Consider the following 7,059-nt stretch of genomic DNA (forward strand, 5'->3'; position numbering starts at 1 on the left):
GAAATTACTGTAAGTATCACAATTCTTTCGACCATAGTACTAATGTTTGTTGGGTTTTCAAAAATGTCTTGCAGGAAAGAATCAACAAGGGAGTTCTAAAATTTCCCGAGAAGAAAGAAACAATGATAGTGGATGAAGATCCTTTTCTCCCAGTGGCCAATGTGAATGTGAGCAGTACCGATTTGCGTTTCTTAATCAATGAGAGGAGAAGGAATGGAGGTGAGGACATGTACATTAGGCTAGTAGTTACTATAAGGAAGTATTGGGTGCCTCGGAAAATGATATTTGAGGTTAAGGGGAAGAAAACAGAAATTTTTCATGAAAAAGACAGCTATTACAGTGGGAGTGGTGTGCATTATGGTGAGAAGAATATGAGGTATGATAGGGAATTTATGGCCAAAAGGCCAGAGACCCAGTACCTCAGAAGGAACTCATCTCCTGGGTTGGTGACTAGCGAGAGAAGAAGTTACCCGCAGTTATCCCAGAAGATAATACAGAGGCCAGCACCTAAAAAATATGAAAGAAAATCCCGTTTTGTTGTTCCTCCCAGAGCAATCCCCAACGGCGTATGGAAATGAGTAGAGCATCCAAAGTTCCCAAAACCACTTTCTCGGACCCAAAAACGATGTTTGTTGAGAGAAAAAGCTGCTGAGCGCATATCTAAGATGGGGGAATCACTCAGAGAGAAGAAAAAATTTGGGAGGAAGGCTAATGAAGGTAGTAAGGAAAGAAGAGTTACAAATGGAGGATTTAATCTTAGTTCCGTCTCAGATGAAAGATCGACAGACGGAGTCAGATGTTTTATAAAGATGGAATAGATTAGAAGTGTTGTACAAAGTAGGCTGGATAGCCAATTTGGCTAATTTTGAGATATTGACTCGTAGGAAGTTTCTGTAATATGCGAGGAATAGGCTTTTAAGCCATTCCCTGCTGAACTTGTTTGCAAATAGTGATGGAGCATCTGTGAATAATTAAAAAGAAAATTTGCTCATGGAATCCTTTGCAGCTGATGTGTTTTTAAGAGAATAATGTGTTGTCTTGATAGCCGAATTGATGACGTGTAGAGTACGTTTATTACATATTTCGATACGTTGATGGTGTTTGGAAAGTATGGATGTTAATGAGCATTGGTGATAGCGTGTTGTGAGAATCTTAAGGGAAACAGGCTAGTTAGCCGTTATTTTTAAGTGATTTTTTACAAAAATTTGGGCAGAGTTTCCCCTTTAAACGTGACATCCCAGAAATACAAATATGTGTAAACACGTTTGAAAAAACCCAAGCAACAGACATAACATAATTCCATCAACAAAACTTGATTTCCAGGCATTATCCAACATCCAAAATTCAATATTAAGCAGAACATAAGAAAACTTACGTCCAGTTGAAGCCTGCGTCGAAAGGAACTCAGTACTGAAGTCGGATTCAAAATCAGACGGACGGATCGAAATATAACGGCGTAAGGATTTTTATCAATCTTTCTCGTTCCTTTCCTTTGTTTTTCTGAAGGAAATGAAGGTTATAAGTATATATATATCCACCTTGCATGTATATGAAACGTGGCTCATTTTTCTTCAATTCTGGTTGGCCTCGAGCGGTTATAAATTCCCGCCCGGGCGCTTGCTCGGCGCTCGGGCGGTTAATCTTTACCGCTCGGGCGCAGAAGTTTCTGTCGAGATACTCAACTGATCATCTTCCTGGCGCTCGGGCGGTAATATTCTACTGCTCGGGCGCCAAACATTCTGTCCAAGAAGTAAACTCATGGTGCATTGGCGCTCGGGCGGTTCTTTTCTATCGCTCGGGCGCCAGATGTTCGGTCCAACATCTTGGCTTATACTGTAACGATGCCCCGCTTCTTCATTTGAGTTCCTATAACCTCAATTCTGTCAATTAATCAACGTCTGATTACAGTACTTAAATCTCGGGCATTACAGGCACGCCCCGCAATTTTCGTGAGAAACAGTCATATAGTTGTAATAGTAGTTTTTGTCTCCTTCAACTTCAATTATGTGGCCTTTCTTTGAATGCTATGTTCCACGACTTTAATATCCGAATTTGACTTTGCTCAAAACAGAAAACATGTGGGGAATTGTCTGTAGATGAATATGGTATTTTGTTTCACCTCATTTGGTTAAATATTGAAATAATTATGATTTTTTTACATAAGCTGGTCATAGTAAAAGTAAATATATCATTCTTTTGATATTTGCACAATTTGATCATCTTAATGAATTTTTTAGGAATTCATGTCTTCTGCAATTGTAGATACTTCTTCAAGGATTTCAGACATGTTTGAATCACCTCAAATTGAATTTTGTAGCTTGAGTTATCACTATTTTACAAACATGTAGAAAACTTGAAAATAAAACATATTTAGTAAGACATTTAAATATAAACAAACAATAATAAAATAACATAATTTTATAATTTTAATGAAACTAAAATTTTAAAATACAGGTTTTAACATATAATAAATTATTAATTTTAAGTTTCATCATACCCCACACTATCATATTACTAGTCCATTAGTAATAAAATTTATCAGAAAATCACAAGTTAGATTCTTTATTCTTTTTATATATTCAAATATACAAACATATTCATTTTAAAAACAAATTGTATAACCGATTTATATATATATATTTTCATTTAATATAATAATATATATAGATGTGCTTTTATTATTATTCTTATTTTCACATAATATATAAAATAAAAATATATATTATTTATTTTTTTAATTTCTAAATTTTTTTATAATAATCTAGTCAAAAGATAATTCACACCACCCACCATAACATGTATAATATCAAGAATATTATTGTAAAAGCCTCAACTCCATATTCTTTCAAATCAAAATATCTAATGAATAACTGATTTTCACTCATGGATTTGGAATGAATATTAAATCTCATTGAAAAATGCTAAGTTAAATAAACTAATATTGAAAACAAAATAAGAAAATTTACAAAGAATAAAATCCTTTTTTTTCTTTTTCTCTCTTGTTTTTCTTTTTTTTTTTAACGTGACGACAAAGTTTTACAATAACATAAATCGGATACCTCCAACTACCTTTGAAACTTATCCAACACAAACAAATCTTTTCGTTTTTTTTTTTAAATTTGGAACACATTGATAGTACATCAATCAAATCTAGATAAAATTACAATGAACAAAGTACTTTGCAGCCCGTTATTTATTTATTTTAAATAAATAATTTTTTAGGGTAGTTAAATTCTTGTAATTAACCATTTTTTTAATAATCAATAAAAATTTATTAATTATTTTCTCATTTCTCACCACCTACTCACAAAAGATGTGTGAGTATATATTCTACTTTTACAAAAAAAATTCTTTCAATTATACATGCTAACATTCATACAAATCATAACTTTTAACTATATTCTCATAAGAGTTTTAGAAATTATTTTATTTGAAAACACACACAATTATATATGTGTAATAGATGTGTTTATATAAATATAAATATATATATATATATATATATATATATATATAAATTGGTAAATATGAAAAAATATTTTTCTTGTAATTTGTAATTTGAATATAATGAATATTAAAATCTAGCGTATTGTGATTTTTCAATAATTATTTACTAATGCGTCTCAGGTGTATTTTATTGACACCAAACTTAATATTGAAACTGTTAGACTTAATTTAATTGTGGTGATGAGAGTCAAAACCAGTAGGTCGCGATAGCTAAAACCAGAAGATTATATAAAAGCAGAAGCTCTCGTATCGCGTTAACAAAAGCAGTACTCTTCGAGTACTTATCAGCTTAGAAAAACCAGAAGTAGAACGTAGCTTTATAAGCAGATCTTAGCTTAAGCAGAAGTAACTTAACGTCTTTTACTTGATCGTTACAATCTTAAATGTTGCCATTATTTTACCTAGTACTAGCATTAATTGCACAATTAATGTTATAAAAAGTTATTTTATACGCATTACCAGTTTTGGTATAAAGCAAAGACTGATTATTCTGATAGCTTTCTGCAAGACCTTTTTTAGGTATTAAAGATGATTCTATCAGAAGTCAAAAGAAGTCATTTTGTTTACGTTGGACTCAAGATTTTTATATATAAGAAGATCAATCCTTTATAGAAATCAACGTTATTATCATTATCAACGCAACGATTATTCTAACGTGAGTTTTGAGCTTTCATCAACTACTTATCTTCTAGCTCAACATACAAAAAAGCAGCATACGCTTTATTATCCATATCCGATCTTCTGAGATCACTTTGTGCGTTGGTGTTTCGAAAACCTTTTCAAGCTAAACACTTTACTATATCCTTGAGAAGAGTTTGTAAACTCGAAAAGAGTTTTTTCCAAAACTTTGTTGTATTCGTTTTACTGAGTTGTGTAACTAAGAGTTTCAGTAGGCTAAGGGTAAGTTCTACTGAAGTGGGTGTGTACAAGTGTTATACTGTAATATCCAAAGTCTTTTAGTGATATCTTTTGGAAACAGAAGAAGGGGAGCTGTAGAAGATTTTATCTTCGAACTTCCAGAAACAACCACTGTTCTACTGCATACTATTTTATTATTTCTCATCGTACTCCATTGGATCGTTTCCGCACTTATTGTGATATGCTGGATTTACATTCGAACAAGACCAACTATAATCTCTAACATGATTCTAGCACCCTTTGCAAAATCGTCAAACAAAGGAAAGAGTTTATTAACCCCCCCTCTAAACTCCTTATCGATCCCCAACAAGTGGTATCGGAGCAGATTTTTCTTGTTCTAAATATTTACAACAGATATGGCACACTTCAGCAAAGGACCCATGTTCTCAAAAAAAGATTTCGATGACTAGAAGAATCTGTATGCAAGCTCATCTTGCAGCTCAAGATGATGACATGTGGTTGTCATCACAGATGATCCTCTGAAAATTTTAAAGCCAAATGCAGCTATTGCTGTTACTGAGGGTGTAACGCCCCGAAAATTTAAAGGTCCACGCAAACCACATGCATGCAATTATTAAATTCTCTTGTATTTTAATATTTTTTTTAATTGCATTAATTAATTATGTTATGCATATTTACATGTTTAAAATATATTTTTCTACATGATTGCATTAAAATGTATTTTTTAAAGGTTATTCGAGTTGCGATCGAGGAACGGAGACCGATGGATGAAAAACAGAAAATGTTTTTATTAAATAGTTGTTTTTAATTATTTAAAATAAAGTTGAAGGTTTTTCATATTATTGAAAATATGGGGTTTTGAGGTGATTTTATACGGCGGGACGTAAATTTTATCGGTGATGGTTTTTCAACAAAAATACGAACTTTTTGGCAACCCGGCTAATAAAGTCACAAACTTATTTTACCAAAACTATTTTTATATTTTAATTAAATCCTAATCAAGCACTAATGGGCCTAAACTTATGCTTAATAGGCCTAAAGCCTTAATTAGTGAATTGATTAATATATAATATGTAAACCCTTACCAAAACCCTTAACTTTGCAATAGAAAACACACGGCCACCCACTTTTAAATTCTGAAAACTCTCCCCACCACCCCTTTTCACGACACACACTTATTCACCACAAGTTGAAGGAAATTCGAAGGGTTCAAGGTAGAACAAGCAAAAGGTTTCACTTCGTTCTTCGTCGTCAACGTTAATTCGTGCGTATAAAACGCAAAGGCACGCCATACATCTCCTTTTCTCATCCATCATATCATATTATTGTTTGAATTATTGCATGCATGAAGAACATGATTTATTTTCCAGAGTTTTCGAAATATTGCACTTGCATGTGTTAACTTCATGAGGTTTGATCCAAAGATTTGTTCTAGGCATGTTAAGGGGCTGCCATGACATAAGGTAAGATCAAGAGTGGTTTATACCTGTTTTAGAGTCACACACACACGCCTAAACCACATCACAGTCGAAGGAAAGAAGCACCATGCGAGAATCGTTTCTGTAATGGGTTACAATAGGGGTTCGGCTTTCATGTGAAGGGGCTGGTAGGGCCTTGGCTTGGGGTCAGGGCTGGCCAGGGATGGGTTTGAGTCGAGGGAAGAGTCCTAGCCATGCTAGGACTCGAATCAAGGGCTGGGGAAAGAGTCCTAGCCATGCTAGGACTCTACCCGAGAAAGCGCGCAGCGCATGCGCAGGAAGCTGGAGGCTTCCAGGGGCTTGGGGCTCGGTCTGTGGTTCAAGGGCCGGATTAAGGTGATGCACTAGAGTCCTTGGAGGGTGCACGTGTGGTTGGTTCAGGGGCTGAGCATGCTGGTAAGGGCTACGAAGCAGATCATGGAGTCCTATCACAATAGGGAATCTCGGCCAGCATAGGGGATTACTTGGGGCTGCTCTTTTTCGGGTTTGGCTTGGGTTTCTTAGTTGTCTAAGGGTCCAGTAGGGTACTTTAGGATATTGGTCAAGTTTTGGCTCAACATGGTTCGGGGGTAACTCGTGAAAATCGAAAGTTGGCTCGGGGTCGAAGTTTAGGTGTCAAGTTAGGTTCTTTAATTAAGAAAAATTGAAAAACGGCTCACGGGGGGTCGAATCGGGGTTCATAAGGGCTAAAATAATATAAAAGACTAAATTTTGAATTTAGGAATTTTATATTAAAGTTTGAGATTTTTCGGGATTAAAACACCGTCAAAACGATTAATTTAAAAAGCCTAGATTTTAAGCTAAATAAAATTATGGCAATTTTAATTTAGGCTTAAATAATTATTTGAGACATGTTAGAGTCAATGAATTCAAGAAAAAGTCAAAAACGTGAAATTTTACGTCCAGGGGTAAAACGGTCTTTTTACACCTAAAAATTAGTAACGTCATGGCAGTGCCCTGAATGCTGTTTTATGTGCTAATATGATTATTTTTTATAGTTATGGATGTTTATGGAATTTTTTATGTTAAAATAATATTTTAAACGTTTATGAGATTTTCTATGTTAAAATGCTATTTTAAATATTTATGGAATTTTATATGTTTATGATTTAAGATGTCAAAATGTTATTTTAAATGTTACGAGGTTAAAATGTCATTTTAAATGTTTATGAAATGTTCATGATTAAATTATGAT

This window comes from Primulina tabacum, chromosome 1, assembly GCF_025594145.1.
Source record: "Primulina tabacum isolate GXHZ01 chromosome 1, ASM2559414v2, whole genome shotgun sequence".
Classification (NCBI taxonomy): Eukaryota; Viridiplantae; Streptophyta; class Magnoliopsida; order Lamiales; family Gesneriaceae; genus Primulina; species Primulina tabacum.